Source organism: Pogona vitticeps, chromosome 4 (assembly GCF_051106095.1).
Source record: "Pogona vitticeps strain Pit_001003342236 chromosome 4, PviZW2.1, whole genome shotgun sequence".
Taxonomy (NCBI): domain Eukaryota; kingdom Metazoa; phylum Chordata; class Lepidosauria; order Squamata; family Agamidae; genus Pogona; species Pogona vitticeps.
The window spans coordinates 68705873-68726295 of NC_135786.1; the positions used below are offsets into that span (position 1 = coordinate 68705873).

Sequence of the window (20423 nt, forward strand, 5' to 3'; positions counted from 1 at the left end):
ATAATAGGCATTTCAACACATGATTCTGGAATTCCTGATGGTAGGGGAAGGAACTGTAAACAATGACGTCAGAGAGGAATGACAGGCGAAGAATATTATAGTATCTCTACGGTAAGCTGGTTGTTTGATCCACCTGGAGGGGCCCACTGGGTAACGTGAGGCACCCGTCTGAGGCGACCTGTGACAGCAGCAAGGATTTTGCTTGCAGCTGAGTCAGAAGGAGTTTACGGCGGCCCTAAAGGCAGATCGCGTGATGAACGTTGTTCCATCGCTCGCCCTGCTCGAAGTCACGTCTCCCAATCTTGTTGGCTTCGGCGGCGGAGGGTTGAGAGGTCCTGGTGTCTTCCTCGGGCAGCACCGTGTTTGGGTGGCCCCTTCCCTCAGCACTTGAATGCTTTCGCTTTAAAATGGCCAAATCGCCGTCCACCTCCTAGACCTAAACGCTCGCTGTCGTTGTCTTGTGCCTTACCCTCGGCTTCCGAGGGCTTCTACAGAGCTTCCCGAACGATACCCAGCCCTCGCCCTTCACCGTCACCTCGAAGACAGCCCCCGCCTGCCTCCATCGGGTCCCGATGAGACCACGAGGAGCGCCTTCGCCACCCCACCCGCGGCGCTGCCCCTCACCCGGGCGGGCGGCCGGAGGAGGAGGAGGGCCGGCCCGGCTTCCCGCTTGTGCCGCAGTGCCGTGCAGTGCCTCTGGGGCCGGCCAGGGGGCGCTGGTTGCCCGAGAGCTGAGGCGGCCTCGGTGGAAAGTCAGCGGGCGAGCGAGTTAGCCAGGCAGCAGCAGCCCTTCGGTTGGGAACGAAAAGGACGAGCGGGAAGACCAGGCAAGCGCCGTGGTGGCCTTTCCGGCGTCCGCTGCGTACAAGGCCCGCCCAGGAGCCGAGCGCTCGGCACTGAGGGGGGAGTCTCTCCGTCATGCAGGCCCGGCGGCGCCTGCTGTTGCCTCCGCCGCCGTCCGAGGTGAGTTGAGCCGCCGACCTCAGGTTTCGTTCTCCCCCCCACACACCTTCTTCTCCCGCCCGCTCGCTCGCTGTCCGTCGGGCCGCTAAGGCCGGGGCAGCCCTTTGCCCGGCAGGCCTCTCGGTAGGGCGGCGTGAGGCGCCTCCGCTGAGAGGAAAGAGGGGCTCCTTCCGCTCCCGCGGCCGCCTCCTCGAGGAGCTGGGCGAGAGGAGAGAGAGAGCGAGCAGGGCGCCCAACGCTCAAGGGCTCCCCTCACGCCGCTGAGGAGAGGCTAGGCGAGGAGGGGGCGGCCGGCCGGCCGGCCGGCGCGGGGGTTCCCTTGGCAAAGAAGGGGGACCTTCGGGGAGGGGGGGGGAAGGAGGTCTTTGCCCTGGAAAAGGGAAACATCCCTCCTCTTCTCTCTCTCTCCACCCCCCCCCCCCCCAGCGAGCTGCGCTTCTCTTCTCCGCGTTGTGGGTCCTGAGTCTTGGGATCCTGAGCGGGAAGAGGGATAAGCGAAAGCCCGTCGGCCCCTCCTTCTTGTTTGTCTGGCTCTTCTTTCCATCACGAGATCGGATGGAGCAGATTGGGAAAAGCCCCCCCCCCCCTCAAGACAGCCACTTCGCCTTCTCAAAAGAGTTTGCGGCTCCCTCTCGGTCGGTGCTTTTCCCCCCTGCTAAATCTGAGGGCGGGGGGCGTTCAGAAGACGTGGCATCCTCCCCACGACCATTCACACTCTCTTTTTAAAGAGCAGCTGGTTACGTTTCTCATACTAATTTTGTTCATTAGTGAACCTCCCCTCCTGCTTATCCCTGTTTTCATGCTCCTGGATTCCTTTTGCAGCTATGCTTTCTTTCATCTCCCCCCCCCCCTTTCCCCTGCCCTGCTGTTTTACAAGCAGCTACATTTGTTCAACTTTCTCCTACTGGATATGACAGAAAGCCTGAATCTTGTTTTATGTCTGAAGTATGTTGTGGGGATTTGGCTTCGCTTGTTTCAAACAGGCTGTTTTTTTCCCCTATTAAAATAATCTGAAATGTGTGACTGCTGCTGTAGGAGGGCACTTATCAGGAGTCTAGGTTACTTTCAACTGTGGTTGTGCTTGTTAAAATACAGTAGTGGTCATCTTGGTGATAAACTGAAATGCCGGATTTTAAAGACAGTTTTATATCATAGAAATGTAAGTTAATAGGTCCAAATGATGGATTTGTAACAGAGAACTCTTATTTAATTTGTGTCATGAATAAGAAGGAATTTTCTGCATTTGAATGCTTAAATATTTTGCATATAAAGCTGATTTGCAGTTCAATTCTAGAGACTGTTCTGGTAATAGATTTTGGTAGAGTCAGGTTCAAAGTATAAAATTTTGAAGAAACTCTGTGATGTTTGGTGGTGGTGTTCAAATCTGAGCTTGCTCTTGATTTGTACACCAGATAGATGCAAATTTTTAAAGATCCTAGGAGAGTGAGTAAGGGAAACATAGAGGTCACAGTGGAGGTTATAAGGACAACAGATTGATTATTTGTAGAACATAGATATCTGTGGGGAGAAGGATAACTTCACTGGTTATTTAACATAAGAAAAGCTGAATGCAGATGTGCAAGGTAAATAGAGCAATGGTTTGCTCAGATTTCAAATTGTCCTATGACTGTCGCCTTACAAAGGACAAAATGCATAAAAACACTTCACTGATCAGCAGTGTAAAAGTCCGTAGATAGACCTTGTCTGTGCTCCTCCTTTAGAAAAAGGTAAATTGCCAAACAATCAATTTTTAATCTTGAATCTAAATGACTTATGTGACATGCAGTTTTATGTTTGATTCTTATTTGCTTATTAGTGGTTTTGGATGTCAGTTTTTGTCAGAATTGTGGCTTATGTAATATTCTAACAAGGAACTCGTTATGGACAAGTAAAAAATCCGATGCTCAGGTAGAGTGCCTCTTATTTTTCGTCATACTTTTAGTAGATGTTTTACAGCATGTGTGAGAATATTGTAAGTGTTCTTGGTGCCTTTCCACATTCCTCTGGAAGGATATTTCCACTCATTTGGGTTCTTCAGCATCTGCTGAAGTCAACAGAAAAATAATATAGCTTAATTAAAAAGTACTGGTTGTAGCTGCATCCCAAAATTTGTTGGCCAACATACAAACATACAGGACAGGGTAGGGAATCTGTACCGCCACACACACCCCTTGTTAGATACAGCTTCAAATATCTTTGACCATAGGCTATAACATCTGTGGTAGATGGGGGTTAATGTCAGTGGCTGAAATCCTGTAGAAGTGGGCCTTCTCTAGTTGTAGCTTACTTTAGCATGTTAAGTTAAAGGAGGTCCATTTGAATCACAAGAAGGTGTGGAGGAGTTGACTTGACAAATCCCCACAGAATCAGTGGGCCTGCTCTACCGCAGTTTGCTACACTAAGCGGCAGGATTACCTGGGGGAAGACAGATTCTTACCTTAGGATGTAAAACTAACAGTATCTCAGTTGGAAGATAAGCAAATAGTAGATATTTTGGAACATTTAGGATAACTATTTAGGATTTGAATAATAGATGGAATTAACAAAGAGTGATGAACTTTTTAATGCAGCCCTGTAGTTACAAAGAGCACTGCATGAAGAGTTATCTTTCTGAATGCCGCTGAATAGAGGCCAAAAGGAAGAGTGAAAATCTCCTGCAAATTTTCAGTTTTTGACCTTGACGTAGGGACCTGATTTTGGACACAGGCTCCCAACCACTATGGCAATTGCAGTAGTGGCTCCTGCCTCTGGGAAGGTGTGTTGTGGGTGTGGCAGTGACTGATAGAAGGACAGTATGTGGATGTTCTGGATTCACAGCCTTGAATTCATGTGGGAGAGAATGTAGATCACTCCGAAAATGCACTCCTTTTTCTTTCAGTAGAAGGGGCTGTTGTCCCAGTATAATAAAATAACCTGGAAAGCGAACCAAAACATCCCCTTTGATACTTTTCCTACTGGAAAAATCCTGGTAAAGGTTTAGGGTAGGTTGATCCTCCAAGACTAGAGTGCTTTGTTTTAGGATTTCCTTACATTAGTCTGAAGTTCCAAACATGCTTACTAGAGAATAAGGTAAAGGTAAAGGTTCCCCTTGACCATTTTTGTCCAGTCGTGTCCGACTCTAGGGGGCGGCGCTCATCCCGCTCTTCAAGCCATAGAGCCAGCGTTTGTCCGAAGACAATCTTTCCGTGGTCACATGGCCAGTGTGATTTAGACACGGAACGCTGTTTACCTTCCCACCGAGATGGTACCTATTTATCTACTCGCATTTGCATGCTTTCGAACCGCTAGGTTGGTGGGAGCTGGGACAAGCGACGGGCGCTCACTCCGTCGTGTGGATTCGATCTTACGACTGCTTGGTCTTCTGACCCTGCAGCACAGGCTTCTGCGGTTTAGCCCACAGCGCCACCACGTCCCTACTAGTGACATTCCCGTCTGAGATAATATGCATTGGATTGTTTTTTAGATTTGTAAACATTCTGTTCTTCATTTTTTCAGTGTTAAATTATGGATATAACTATCAAAGTCTAATATAGGGACATCTGGTTGTTGTAAATGTATTTCTTCTTCCTATAAACACAGTTTAAGATACTAAGTCTTAATGAAATCCAATATGTTCTTCTTATAAAACTTGTTAAAAAGAAACCTTACAAGGTGTTTGCTTATCTGCCTAAGCATACCTGGTTTAGTAATTGTCACTTAAAGCAGTGCTCTCCAACCTTTTTACTAGTGCGGACCGGCGGAGTCTCTGAGGGAGGTGGGGTGGCCCTTTGTGCTTTCCCTCATGAATGTATGTGCGTTCCCTCACCGCTTTGCGCATGCGCAGGAGCACCTACCCACCCACAGTGGCGCAAGCCTGGGAGTCTTTAATTTAAATTTTATTTTACCAGTTTTTGCCCACCCCCCTACCCCCGTCGCCACCGCTGCTGGTAGGAGGAGAACACCCAGGCCTTACCCTTCCTCCTGGCTCTTCTCCAGCCCCTCACCCCCATCGCCGCTGCTGCTGCCGGGAGGAGAGCACTCAGGCCTTGCCCTGCCTCCCAGCTCTGCCCCACCCCAGTTGCCGCCGCTGGGCTGCAAAGGCAGACCTCCCCCCCTCACGCACTCCCCTCCCCACAGCTGCTTTGCGCACACGGGGGCTTGCATGAAGGGGTGAGAGAATGCTCATGCTGGCGCTGAGACGCATGCTTGCAAAGCAGCTGTGGGGAGGGGAGTGCGTGCGGGGGGAGGTCTGCCTTCACGGCCCTGTCAGGCTCAAGCCACGGACCGGCAATGGGCCGCGGACTGGGGGTTGGGAACCTCTAACTTAAAGTAAAAAACCTATCACATTGTTTCATTGAATCAGTTGTCTGAAGGCAAGTTCTTACCACAGTCAAGTACAGTGATGTCTCTCATTACGAATGCTCAGTTTGATGACGAAATCGCTTTACGTCAATGTTTTTGTGATCGCAGAAGCGATCGCAAAACGATGTTCCCTATGCGGGAATTTTGCTTTGCGATGATCGGTCCCCTGTTTCGGTAACCGATCATTACAATGCAATGATTTTCGCACAGCTGATCGGCGGTTTCAAAATGGCTGCCAGGTTAAAAAAAATGGCTGCCCACTGTTTTCTGGCACGGATTCCTCGCTACACGGGCAGAGAAAATGGCCGTGCTATGGAGGATCTTCACTGGACGGTGAGTTTGAAGCCCCTAGGAATGCATTAATCGGGTTTTAGTGCGTTTGTATGGGCTTTTTAAAATCGCATGACGACGTTTTTGTTTTACAATGATTTTCGCAGAACTAATTAACGTCGTCATGCGAGGCACCACTGTAGATAACTTCTTACTGTCCTGTATTGTGGTTCAAATTCTTAATTAAGTGGCATTTTTTCACAGGAGACTTTTACTTAGTACTGCCAAAATCCTTTTGGTCCTGTGCAATGTAAGTAGGCAATAATGTAAACAAGCCTACTTGTGTTACCAGCTGGCTGTCATACTCCTATTTAGAGATGGGCATAAATTACCAGTTTGGCAGTTCATGCTGGTTCATCCTTTGGATGAACAGGTTTCAGCACTACCCATCCTGGCCTCCTCAGGTGCGTGCCCACTCAGAAGCAGTGTGCAAAGGAGGCAGGGCAGGAAAGCCAGGGTACTGTTTCTGAGTGGGCATCCTACCAGAGGAGGTGAGGCTGGGAACTGCCAAACACCTGTTCTTCTGAAGGACAAACTGGTGGTTCATGTCTATCTCTACCCCTGTTCAATAAAGCAATTTCCCATCTACTTTCACATTCAACTGTATGTTTTCAAACATTTTAATTGTTCAAAATATTGTGCCTTCAGATTGGTTAGTATACTAAGGATTCCAAGGGCCTCATTTGTCATCTACCTTCCCTCAGCAGCTTTTCACCTTCTAAAAAGCTGCTTCTAAAACACTTAGGAAACTCTGCAAAGCAAAGAGAGGTCCTGCATCTAGAATTGTTACTTGGAAATTCTCTCCACGTGTACATACATAAAACCTTTTGCTGGTTGTAAAAACAGTCAGATGGATTCCATTCTGTATTTAGTTTGCTCTGCTACTATAGATTTAAGATCCTGGCTCTATAGCTTAGTGGTTTAGGTATCTGGTTGTGAATTTGATTCCCCACTGTGCCTCCCAAGAGAAGATCCAGCCTGTGTAGTCATGGGTAGGCTGCAGAGTTCCAGGACGCCCCTGGAAGAAGGGAGTGATATACCACCTCTGAGTACTGTCTACCTAGAAAACCCTGGAAAGGGTAATTGTTAGTCAGAATCAACTTGACAGCACACAAATATTATTATATACAGTACAGAGAAAAAGGGGCAGAAATTCCAGTGCCAAAATAATAAAGTTATAGCAGCTGTTATAATACATTATGAACACTGGTTCATGCTTTCAGATTACTTGATATTCTGTTATGTTGTAATAGATCAGCGTAGCTAACTATTTCTTGAACATTTTCTCATTTTAAATCAAGTGAAGTTAATGGATGGACAGTCCTTGTATATCAGTATGCTTGATCATGATTCTGTATTGTAAATTTCCTGCTGCTTTTTGTTTGTGTTTTAATTCTTTGAATGTGCTTAATTATATGCTTAATTGTTTTCTGGGCCAGAGAAAATAGAAATGATTATAGAATTGTGGTAGTACATTTTCCAGAAATGTATATACTGAAGATGGTCTAGGCATTGGATCTTTTGTTATTTCTTTGTTTTCAGAATATAAAACTTTATTAGTAATATTAGTATTTCAAATTTGCACCACTTACAAGCAGTGCTTTTCGAGTTGGAATACTGACAGCAAGTCAGTATTTAATTGTTTAAGAAACATTTAGCATATAACCTATGTCCATATCATGATTTCAGTGTAGTTTACTGTATGCCAAAAGACAGAGGATTTCTCAATATGAATTTTTTAAGTTGGAGCTAAATGTCAGAAGTAAAATTTCAACATGTTTAGTGGACTGGTCCTATGGTCATTTAGTTTGGCAGAAAAACCCTGATGATTAGATGTAAAAATCCTAATGATATCTTTATCTTAAAGAACAAATATTGCTCCTGGTTCATTTCTGTGCTTGTTACTTTGATATAGTTAATATATAAAATTTGACAATATATATGTAGACTATTAAACGTGCTTTGCAGAATATTCTTAGGTGATCCCAGGATCTAAAATGTAGCAACCACATAGATTTAAATGCAGTTTTAGCTGCTCCTAAGCAGAGCCAATTATAATTGTGTGCTGTCAAGTTGATTATGAAGTCTCTACCTGGAAAACTCTGAAAAGGATTATCATAAGTCAGAATTGACTTGATGGTACATGGTTATATTATTATAAGTAGAGCCAAAGGATGTGGCCATCCATCTTGAAGAGAGACTTCCTGTAAATAAAATTATATGTAATTATAAGTACTGTAATCATAGTAAGTTTATGGGGAAATTGTTGAGTCATAACTTCTATGACATATTTCATTTAAAGAATATTTGACTTGCTCACGGTAGCTCTCAAAATATTAAAAACAAATGCATTATAGTTTTATAACAGGCAGAATCAGGGATATAGCAGATAAAAGAGGTGAGTGCAATAAACTCATTAATTAGTAAGGCTGCAACCCCTGTCAGGATCTGAACTAGGTGGGAGAGACAGGTCTGTCCCATGTTTCCTCTGGCTACAGTACATCTCTGCTGCTGGAGTATGCAGTGAAAGAGGTCAGGAATATCTGTGGGATATCCTTTCAGGTTTTCTGGCCTATTCTATTTAGGATTTAAAATTTGATAACTGACATTTTGAATTGAACCTGGAAACAACCTGGAAACCAGCTGTATAGTCTGGGTATTGCATGCTATGACCTGTGCGCCCATCATCTTTGATATCCATATTTGTGAAACTGAAGTTCCACATACTGTAGTTTCTGCCTAAAATACTGCAGCAAAACCAACCAGGGGTCTTCTGGCACCTTAAGTGCTACGAAATTTTATTTGACACAAACTTTTGTGGACTGCAGAAGTTTTTTTCCAGATCTAGCAGAAATAGAAGTTAAGAATTTACCTTCTTTTGATTGAATTTGCTATAAATTACTTTTATAGGATCAAGACATTTATTATAAACAGGCTTAGCAAGTTTTTGTTCAGAGGATCAATATTCTTAATAGCATGTAGAATTACAATATAGTGTTGTTTTAAGGATTCAGTCCTTGTAGTCCCACTCCAGTTTAAATAAGGGTTCAACTCCAATAAAGTTACATTGCGTGAACCGGATGACATTGTTAGCTCCAGCAGTATTTTGGTAATAAAAAGGTTTTCTATCCTACCCAAGTCTTCTAAGTTCCCTTAGAATCCCTTTGGTCCAGGAGAAGCCTTTGGGGACTATAGGACAGAAAGGAGGGGGGACTTTTAAAGGTCTAAAAATTGCTGCTGCCAGTTTTAGGGTTTTGCAGGAAACTCTATCAACAAAATACAGTTATGGCTGATTACACCATAAGGCTTATGAGGCACAACTTTACAGCACTGGATTTCAGCTAGTGTCTTTTCAGGGCCTCTGTAGACACAAATGTGTCTTAAGTTCATTAATAATCAAGCTATTTATAATTTTGACCTAATACATTGTAATTTGGTCTTTGTATTCTGTTTGTGGCCAAATCCTGTAGTTAGCCTTGAAAGCTGAGAGTTAAATAGACACCTTGCTTTTCTCAATTTCTGAAATCCTTTGACCAAACCCGCTTTAGTATCATCTGTTGTTTCCATACCAATTAAGTCACAGGTAGAGTAGAGGTTTTGTTTTATAGGGAATAAGTACTGTACTGCTACTTCACAAATTGCTTCTCAAAACAGAGAGGGGAGAGAGAGAAAAAATTGAGAGGCATCTATCCATTAAAATAATGAAAGCAGTGCTTTTTCGTTTTGTTCTAGGTACTAATGTCAAGAAGTTCATAAAGTTTTGTATGAATGCACTGTTAAACATTGTATACAGATAAAATCCAATCTAATCATTTTAGAACTTTTGAGCTAAACATACAGTACACTGCAAAATTATCTTAGAATGGCCAAAATCCCATTGTGCAACCTGAGGTTGTGTTTGTGCTAGCTAGCTGTTTGGGTGCTGAGACAGAAGTGCTATTGCAAAAGCATTTCCTCTTGTTGAGTGGTTCCCAGCCTTGGATAACCCAGATGTTGTTGGACTACAACTCCCAGAAATCCTGGCCAGTGTAGCTAGCGGTGAAGGCTTCTGAGAGGTTTAGTCCAAGAACATATGGGAGAACCAAGACTGAGAACCATTGCTCCAGCACATGGTGCAGTCAGTCATGTTGTTTGTGCAGTTGCTGAGAGCAGTTCCTTGTTGCTGTACATACCACCTAGCACACTTTTGCTGTTGTAAGTTTACATTACGCCAATGTGAAAAGGATATTGGCCAATAAAATGATAATGCAGATGTGCACGCACACATATATGAAACTATAAATTTCATGTTGTTTTAATATTAAGTATTCAAATTTAACAGTGTCATTTAAATGTCAAATGTTTACTCTGGTATATAAATGATTTTTTTAAAAAAAATCTATAGTAATTTATAAGAAGCTTCTGTGCTTAGTTCTTCTTTCTTTTTAACCAATAGTATGGTAAAAGCAAGAACACATAATGTTCTGTGTATGAGCCAGATCAAAGTACTTCCTAAATCCCCTAATAGCTGTTCTGCCATGAATGACACTTCTACTGTTGTAAACTCTTCTATTTTTCTTCTTCTTTTGCTTTGTTGTGTCAAAATGTAACTCTGAACTCTGTTTTAGCTGTTCTCCTGTCTGTGCACTGGCATAAAATGAAAATATAGTTTTAATAGGATAAAGGCGAGTCTGTCTATTATAATGTCTTGCTGTTTGCCTTAGTGTTTGCATCAACTTTTAAACATTTGTAAGACTATTATGAATTATTTTGCAGGTTGCCTCTTGTTTCTGTATCTTCTATCACAACATAAAGTGTATGTACAAAGAAGATGCTGCACTAGACAGGTCTTGGTCTGATCCACAGGCTTTTAAATATTTTTATGAAGATGCAAATCTGATTCCTTAGTACCACGAGATCCTTTGCTGGATACTCTACAGCCTGGGTATATCCTTGCCCATAGGATAGTTGCGTCATAAGTTGTCTTTGTTAAAGGAAATGCTTTCTAAGTATGTCTTCTGTGCACTGAAGTTTCAAAGTCTTCAAATGTCCGTAGTGTCAGCTCTTTCTTCTGTAAAAATCATAAGGGTCATAAGCTCTTTACAGTAACTGTAATTTAGTCGCCACCCCCACATATGGTTGGTCTAAATAATTATTGATCAAAGAAAAAAGAGAATAACATCTATAACAGGGATAGGACAAAGGAAAGGAAAAGGCAGAATGAAGGGCTTCATCAGTAGCAAATAAAGCACAGCAAAATCTGTCATAGCAGTATGGAATAATGAAATAATGTGCAGGTATGATGAATGATATGATTATGGCTCGCATCTTCTGGTACAGTTTAAGGATTATTACTGTCAGTTGATACATACTGCATGTAGTTCTCTGTTGTGATGTGGGGTTGTCGGCATGGAAGACGGTTTTATTTACATTCATGGACATATCCGTTCATGCCCTGACTACGTTTTTTTGTTTTTTTGCTAAAGTCACTGAACCTATTGGCTGTTTTTCTAAGGTGCAAGTAGTTTAACAGCTTTGTAGAGTAGATAAAAAGTAATTAAAGATAAAATAATTTTCTAAAATTTAAATTAGTTTTGTTTGTTTTTTTGCTTTTTAAAAAATGTCCTATATGCTTATAGGGTTGAATTTAAAGTCTGTGGCTCAAAGATTTCGTTATGACATAAGGATGCTAAATCCTTTTTTGTTACAATGAATTCAAATATATTTTTAAAAATGTTTTCAAAAAGGGGTCTATTTTTGAGTTGGTGCCTCAATTGTATGTGGTTATTCAGGTTTGTATGAGTTGTTCATACTAACCTATCTTCCCTAGTATTCAGTTTGCTAGATACCATCAGAAAAGATGCTGCTGTCAAATTTCTTTATGTCTTCAGATATACATGTCTGTTGACAGCATTATATGGAAATGAGAAATAACAGATCTTATCACCTATTTTCCAATTCTGATTTTCCCCCCTTAGATGATTTGATATTGGAAATTCATGGAAAGCCCATTAAAATCTCCAAACTGAGGTTTATTTCTTGTTCATGATTCGTGATGTGATCAGATTTTGCCATGCAAGAATTATTTTAAAACACAATGAGTTTGGGGGTTTATTTTTAAAATGGAATTTAAAAATAGAAAAAACATTGTACAAGGAAGCTAGAAAATCTTTGTATTCCTAACTTCAAATTTCAGCTGTTGTATAAATTAATTCTGCAATTCTATGCTTCAGAAGTAAGTTGCATTGAACTAAATGCAACTTAAGAATTTCTTTGCATAGCAGAACACATTTTCAAATATGCTGAACATCTGCTCAGCAAATGCTGTAATACTGGAAATTCTTGTAAGCTACTTATCCAGGGTACTTTGAATTACACAAGTTCCCTTAAAATGAAATTCTTGCTATAGCTCTTCTGCAAATTTGTATAGATAAAGTCAAGTCCTTACCTTTGTGTCAATGAATAGAAGATTACAGGCACGGACACAATTTGGGCAAGAAGGCCAAATATAGTATGTAGGAATGCATTTGGGGGGGCGGGGAATTATATGATTAAAATGAATCTTTCTGAGCAACAGTTTAAATCATAGCAAAATCCTATTGTTATTTTATGCCAGCATAATGCAAGCAGGTTACTGTTGAATGTTACACTGCAAATTACAAAGTCATTATAGACTATTTGTTGCATGCTAAACTGTGTAATTCAGCACACAACAGATAATGTCTATCCTGACTTTTTAACTTGTGGCATTATGCTATCAAAAGTTACATCACTTACACTACACTTGCAGATGTAACTGATAGAACTGCAGCGTGTGATTTAAATCAGTTTGATTTAAAATGGAATCTACCCTGTATGTTTGCATCATGCCTGAGAATACAGAATTTCAGAAATGAGTGAAATATAAAATAATGTCTCCTACTTTGAAATCTGGAAGTTATTTACTGCATGGAACCCCCTCTGAATTTTGGCTGTGTTTATCATGGTTCATTTGAACTCTTGCCTATACACTTTCACAAACTCACTGTACAGTGATGCCTCGCTAGACAGTTACCCCGCATGACAGTTTTTTCGCTAGACATTGGCTTTTTGTGATCCCTACAGCGATTCGCAAAACAGTGATTCCTATGGGGGAGTTTCGCTGGACAATGTTTGGTCCCTGCTTCGCAAACCGATTTTCGCTAGACGACGATTTTGGCAGCTCCTTCCGCGCTTGCAAACTGGTGTTTTCGGGACCTAAGCTTCGCAAGACAGCGATTTAAACAGCTGATCGGCGGTTCGCAAAGCGGCTTTCCTATGGCCGATCTTCGCTAGATAAAGACGATTCTTCCCCATTGGAACGCATTAAACAGGTTTCAATGCATTCCAATGGGGAAATGCTTTTTGCTGGACAATGATTTCGCTAAACAACGATTTCAGTGGAACGGATTATCATCAACTAGCGAGCCACCACTGTATTGTGAAGGGCAGTGAAAGGTAACGGCTAAGGCTCTAGCTGAGTGAGGGCTTCTTGCAAGTTCTTCCTAAAGACAACTCTGGGATATACAGGCTATATCCAATGCTGGGCATGGCATGTGTGTCAGCAAAGGCCAGTTCCAGTGAGTGAGTGTGTACCAGTCCCTGCCTTTCCTCTTCAATCCCAGGCTAAGAAACCTGCAGTCAAAGTTTTTAGGTTCTTCATTATTGGAAGCGTAGTAAGTTATTTAATGTGTATGAGCATTATATTGGAGTTTGCCTGAAGGTCTTATTCATTAACTAATTGTCCAGATGGGAAAAAATTAATTTTAAGATGGAAGGTAATGCTTTAATACATTTATTTGTCTTCTAAGTTGCCACAAGGTCTTCATTATAATTGCAAGATTTCCTATGGGCAGTCGAATGTTAGAACATGCTCAGAAATGTACAGATCATGAAATCAAAGGAGGAATGCTGCATTTGCCAACTGTTGCTTTTCCCCTCTTCTTACCTCTTCCTGACAACTTCTGAGTTTGGGGAGTAAAGAAATTTGCAGATGCAGAGACTGAAGATGTGGCGCTTTGCTAGGCTGAGTCTTTCTGAGTTTTGGAAACTTCCTAGAGAACACATGTGCCTGTTCTGAAAATCTGGAAAAAGAATTTGGAAAGAGTCATTTGTTTCCAAGTTGAGACAGCTGAGTTTACCTACTTTTCTTAAAAGTAACTATTACTTTAAATAACAATATGAATGATACAAGCTACTGCCAGTAGTGCAGAACATACTCTCTTCTTGCACCCCAATATTTGCAATAGTGCACAAGGTAATAAGATAGAAGACCATAGCTTCATCTTCCTGTAAAGCCTAGAAATTTCTTAAAAATTGAAAGCTAGATTCTTGAGCTGTCAGATCTGGTGCCAGATTTCTCACTTCAGAGTATCTCACATTTTGGAGATATAACTCTGTGAATGCTCAAAATGTTTGCTCCGAAGCTTGATACATTATAACCTCCTGCAATTCAGCTAGTTGACTTCCTGGAATTATTCTTTTGACGCACTGTTCTGCAAAGAATAACAAATAGTATGGAATAATTGTTCTGTAACTCTGTGCATTGCTTTGGCTTATAGGCTTTTGATTTTATTAACATAGGTGTCCTATATTAGGCTGGTGACATTTTTATACATATATATATATCACATGTATGTGCAGAGCTTCAAAAATAACTTGAGTACAGTGGTGCCTCGCATAGCAATCGCTCCGTTTAGCGACAAAATCGCTTTGCGATGCATTTTTTGCGATCACAAAAGTGATCGCTTTGCGACGTTCCCTATGGGGGAATTTTGCTTTGCGATGACCAGTCATCGCAAAGCAACCATTTTCGGCCAGCTGATCGGCAGTTTCAGAATGGCCACCGGGAAAAAAACATGGCCGCCCGCTGTTTTCTGGGATGGATTCCTCGCTTAAGAGGCACCAGAAATGGCCGCGCTATGGAGGATCTTCGCTGAACTGTGAGTTTTAAGTCCATAGGAACACATTAATCGTGTTTTAATGCGTTTCTGTGGGCTTTTTTATTTCACATTGCGATGTTTTTGTTCTGCAGCGATTTTTGCGGAACGAATTAACGTTGCAATGCGAGGCACCACTGTATTTTTAGTGCCTCATCTAAATTGTAGGATGGTGAATTATAACCACAGTTTAGTTAAGTCTGGCTCCTTAGTATAAGGAAGTATGGACTTCAATGAAATGGATCTGTATATAAAACAGGCTATTGCTCCACTGTTAAGTACCCATTGACTTTCTTACCAGCCAAACATAATGTCTATATTTTGATGCTGTGTATAAATATTTCCAATGTTATATCTCTCATGTCCAAGGAAGTGGATTTTATTCACAAAAGCTCACATTAAAATACAACAATTAGTCTTTCAGGTGCCACTATGTTTTTGTATTTTGCATTTGTTCTTTTAATTTCATTTTGTTTTTACCTATAATGCTTGCACAGACTAATATGGCAACCTCTTTTACAACTTTAAATATTCTGGCACCCTGCCTTGCTGCAAGGAGGCATTAACCCTTACGCACTTGGCTAGTCTCCCTCTGGCTGCTTTTATAAGCCAGGAAGGGTGATGATCCAACACGTGATAATTTTCACCTCTCCAAAAATCCTGTCCACATCCTCAGTCTGCACAAATCAAAACATATCCAGTATCACTGGACAAGCAGGGGCCAAAGTTACATCCACAAGATCTGTGTCAATTATGGCATCCAAGTCAGAGTGGATTTGAGTGACTTTTTCTGCAAAGCGTCCCACAAATTCCTCATAACAGGTTGTTAAGGGGTCAGCATGTTGTTCTTGTGGAAGGGAATGAAGCATCTCTGTGACCACTTGAAACAACTCTGTGCAGATGCAGTGCTGGCAGAGAAGAAACAGTTCTTTGCTACAGCCATTGCCGTGGAATAGGCTTTCAAATGAGCTCTGGCCTGAGTTTGGTCAGATTTTCTCTGAATTTTCTGCCATTGTCACCCTAGACTCCGTTCCACTTGTTTCATCATTGTCAGCTCCCTGGCAATAGGGGCTTGTTTAGCTTCATTCTGTGGAAGGGGATGCTTAAGAGTGATTGTGTCCCAAACCCTAAGCCATTTCCCTATTCCAGAGGTCAGCTTGGGCTTTTACAGGACCACCTGTCAGGAATCTCTGTAAGAGCCACCAGGAAACTATTCAAATCCATCACTCTTCTGGGACAGATCATACTGCATCAGTCCCCCACACTGCAGAGGTTGTAATTTCCAGTGTGTCTAATCCTCACCAGGTAGGAATCTGTCCATGACAACAGAACAGTAAAAAATTCCTCTGCATTTTCCTCAGCCTGCGCAGCACAGAAAGCAAAGTTCACAGGGTGCTCTGCAACATACATGGAGCCAAATACTATGTGGGACAGACCCATGGTTGTTGTGGAGGACATGAAGTCTTGAGCCACTCCTGATAAGGAGGTTTTGTCATGGATGTTGAAGTCCCCCAGCACCAGCTGAGGGGACTCCAGCATCATGTCCAAGACCAACTCAGGCAGCTCAGGAAGGGAGTGTGTTGAGCACCAGGCTGAGTGATGTAGCAACAGAACCCTATTCTATCTAAGTTACCCACTTTCAGTTATATACACTCAAACCTGGCAGACTTTGCAACAGGATACCTGGTAAGATGGTTAGAATCTCAATAGACTACTGCACCTTCACCTTTCCACCCCTCAGGTCTAGCCTGCTGCTGCAAAGAGAACCCAGGTGGACAGAGCTGGGAGAGACTCCTTGGGCTCCATCCAATTAGGCCTCAGGCCTCTGTAATACAGGCGAGGCCAGCATGCTCATCTAGGATCACTTCATGAATAGCTGATGTTTTCCTTTTCACTGACCTGGCATTCAACAGCAGCACTGGACTCAGGGAATTATGGCCAAAGTTAGCCAGGCTGACTGAATTGGGAGACACTTTGGTGGGTAACGAGTACTCTGTCCTTTCCCTCTCTCCTATGATAACATAATTGTCTTCTACAACTGTATCTCTTTCTGCCATCTATTACTTCAGCGGCTGGTACCTGCTCCCCCTCTCCAAATTGCCTGTTTAAGAAACATCCTTCCATGGAAGACTGTAACCTTTTCTATGCGGCATAACTAGCAATAACAATCTCCCTCCTTTCAGTGGTGGGTCCTCCCCACAGAAGCTTCTTCTCCCCTACCCGGATGGCACATTCCAGTAGAAGGGAAAGGTGAAGACAGCTGATTTACAGTGTGGCCCTAATACTGCCAAGAGGTGGAGGTCCACAAGCTAATGTTCTGCAGAGACAGCACCAGCTATTCTCTCTCTCACTGTGATCTCCTTGGGTCAGCAAATGTTAATGTACTCTCCCCTAGAAAATAAGAACATTGAAGTTGTGAGGATCTGTGCAGAAGCTCTGATTTTAAGCTACCTTTCCCCCCAGACAGGTGGCACACATCAGTGGAAGGGGAAGGTAGAGACAGCAGATTTATTTAAACACCTGCCATAGAAAATATTATGTTCTTTGTGGTAAAGTACTTTTGTCTCAGCATTTTTTGTGAATTGGTGTTGAATTTTCACGTATCTTGATCATGATAATGGATATCAGTCATTCTTTCTGTTTATCCTCTGGCATCTCAAGTCTACAATGTTGCTGTCAACAAATTCTGACTTGCCTTTTTATCTGGCTGTCCTGGCACCCAGCTTAGCCGATAGTTAAGTATAATGCTGCCATGATGTTATCTTCATTTTCAAAATAGGCTTTAGGTTATTCAGGCAGAATCAAGTTATGTATTATTGATTCATAATTTTCATATGTTAAAGAATACATGAAATGGCTTTTAAAAACCACGTTCATCTGTTTACTCCTTCCATTATTTTTACTCCCCCCCAAGACTCTCTCCTTGCCTATGCTTACACTTTTTAATTGAAAGCGACAATATTACACAACACGTGCATTTGTGGTGCCAAAACGAGAGTGTAGGAGATGTGTGAATTTCAGCTAGTAGGAAGCCTATTTTAATTCTTTGTCCAGTAAGTGTTATAACAGAAGCAAAAGAAAGAATGTCAAGTCTTCTAAGAGGGAGGCGGCTTGTGTTGCTTTAAAAGTGAATACATTTTATGTGGTATGTGATAGGGTTTAGAATTTTCTTCTCAAATACTGTGTTCTAAACTCCATTACTAAGTCTATTTTCAGCTTGGTTCATTAAGGATGTATGCTGTTTGTTTCTTATGCAGGATTCATGATCTGAATGAATTTTTGACAATTAAGAACTTTATTTCAAAACTCTCTAAATGAGTTCAGAGGTTTTTTTAATAGAATAAAAATTTAAAGGAAGTAGGGAAATCTTCTGCATGCCATTTCTATTTCTAACTTCCAGTTCTAGCTGTTCTGTAAATACAGTGGTGCCTCGCATAGCGATGTTAATTGGTTCAAAAAAAACATCGCTATGTGAAACCATCGCTATGCGAAACACCATTTCCCATAGGAATGCATTGGAAACCGGTTAATCCGTTCCAATTGGAACGGATTGCCATCGTTAAGCGAAAAAACCCATAGGAAACATCGCTAAGCGAAACAATGTATCCTCCATTGGAATGTATTGAAGCTGACTCAATACATTTTAATGGCTTTGCGAAGTCAATTTTTGCAATTTTAAATGTGTCATACAAGGGTCAAAAATGGTTTTAAATGCTTGGATTAGCTTCTGCACCCTCTAAAACGGATGCAAAAGTTAATTTGGCTTTGATCTGACTTTTCATTAATTTATGGTGAATTTTTTCCCCCCAACTTTTGACAGCTGTCAAAATCTGACAGCTCCATTATTTCCTATGGGGGAAGAAAAAATTCACAAAAAATTAATGAAGACTCAGCAACTGTTCTAAATTCTTGGGGTCGTTAGAGGACCCCCTAAGTTGTGTGCAAACCTGATTTGGCTTTGATCTGAACTTTCGTTAATGTTTTGTAAATTGTTTTCTCCCCCATAGGAAAGCATGGAGCTGTCAGATTTTGACAGGTCCATTGGTTCCTATGGGCCAAAAAAAAAATTCACAAAAAATTAACGAAAAGTCAGATCAAAGCCAAATCAGGTTTGCACATGACTTAAGGGGTCCTCTAACGAATCCAAGCATTTAGAACCGTTTTTGACCCTTCTTAGACACTTTTTTAATTGAAAAAAAAAACATCGTTAAGTGAAGCAGGGGTCCTAAAATCGCATTCGTTATGCGAAGCATGGTCCCAAACTTCGCTAAGTGAAAATCGCCCATAGGAAACATCGTTATGCGATGCATATTATTTTCTAAAAAAACACATCATTATGCGAATTCATCGCTAAACGAGGCAATCGTTAAGCGAGGCACCACTGTAAATTCTGCAATTCTGTGCTTTGGACACTAGCGAGAGGTGGTTTAGGTCTCTGGCTGCAGAGGCAGAGGTTGGGAGTTTGATTCCCCACTGTGTCTCCTGCAAGTACAGCCAGCCTGTTATCTTTGGCAAGCTACACAGTTCCAGGGCACCCCCACCCGCTCCCTGCAGAAGAAGGGAATGGTAAACTGCCTTTGAGTATTCTTTAATTGGAAATCCTGAAAAGGGTCATCATAAGTTGGAATTGACTTGATGGCACATGAATATTATTCTTTGAAGTGGAACTTCACAATCTGCATGCATAGGATTTAAACCTTCAAATGTGCTATCTGTTTAGTAAATTCCTTTCTGCCTACTTCAGTGCAACTTGCATTTTTATGAGAAGCTTGGTCATTAAAACAGCAATTACTATTTGAAAATGTTTGCCCCATTCTTCTAAATTAAGGATGAGATGCTGTCTACCCATCAGCTGTTGATGAGCTGCAACTCCCATCACTGCACCATTAGCAAAGGTGGCTGGAGTTGATGGAAATTCAGGTCCGGCAGTATATGAAGAACCATACGTTTTTCATCTCTATTTTCCTAGGCTACTCTGTGCTACCAGCGAAAGGGGGAGAAATGGGTATTCCTATCTCATTTTCTTTCCTCTAATTAGCATTTATTTTTATTGTTAATTTGATATTTAACAATGTCGTCTAACATCGTTGATCATTAGAATAGAAAGTTTTTTGAGATGTAGAGGTTAAAGAAGAAGAAAGTCAAAGTGGGCCACTTTGCACTCTCCCTCCCGTTGATCTGAAATCCCTGTTGGCTCCTGTTAGGGAAGATCAAATTATTAGTTCCATTTGTGTGTTTCAGAGCATCTTGCTCAACTTCCTTTATCTATACACTTGAGAATGTGTGGCAGTCATCCAGATCTTCTAGCCCAGTGATGGCTAACCTTTTTGAGCCCGAGTGCCCAAACAGTGACACAAAACCAAGTTATTTCTTTCAAAGTGCCAACACTGCAATTAAATCTGAATGCTCATGTTTTAGTTTAGAAAAAACAACTCATCCAGTTGTCTGAATTAATCATCACCTTTTGTTTTCAAAACATAACAAAACTTTCAATGATACAAACACTTTTTTATTGAAAAATAACCATTAACTCTAGTAAATGGAAACAAATATTAAAGTAATACAAGCCAGGTAATTTATACAAACTTTTAAAATAATTATATGCATGTATTTTTGATAAGGGATACTCAACTTGGCATGTTTTTGCACAACATGATTTTTTGATGTTGTACGCATGCTGATAATTTATCAAATCTTGGCCCTTATGCTGTTAGTTTGAGAGCAACACATGCAGCACCCAGACAACCCAGATAGTGTGGCTGCTGACCTTGAGCCAGACATCCTGGAGAGTGAAGTCAAGTGGGCCTTAGAAAGCATGGCTAACAACAAGGAAGAGAGCGCAAAAAATGGTCT

The 20423-nt window shown here is 41.6% G+C and overlaps 1 protein-coding gene across 2 annotated transcripts in view; it reads left to right on the top strand.

The window, feature by feature from the left end:
- The first annotated feature begins 825 nt into the window (after window positions 1-825).
- Window positions 826-20423, top strand: part of ZFYVE9 (zinc finger FYVE-type containing 9) — a 68640-nt gene continuing 49042 nt past the window's right edge. For both annotated transcript variants that reach the window (XM_020788115.3, XM_072997621.2), the window contains exon 1: window positions 826-963. The gene's annotated coding sequence lies outside the window, so the exon portion shown is untranslated. The remainder of the gene's footprint in view (window positions 964-20423) is intronic.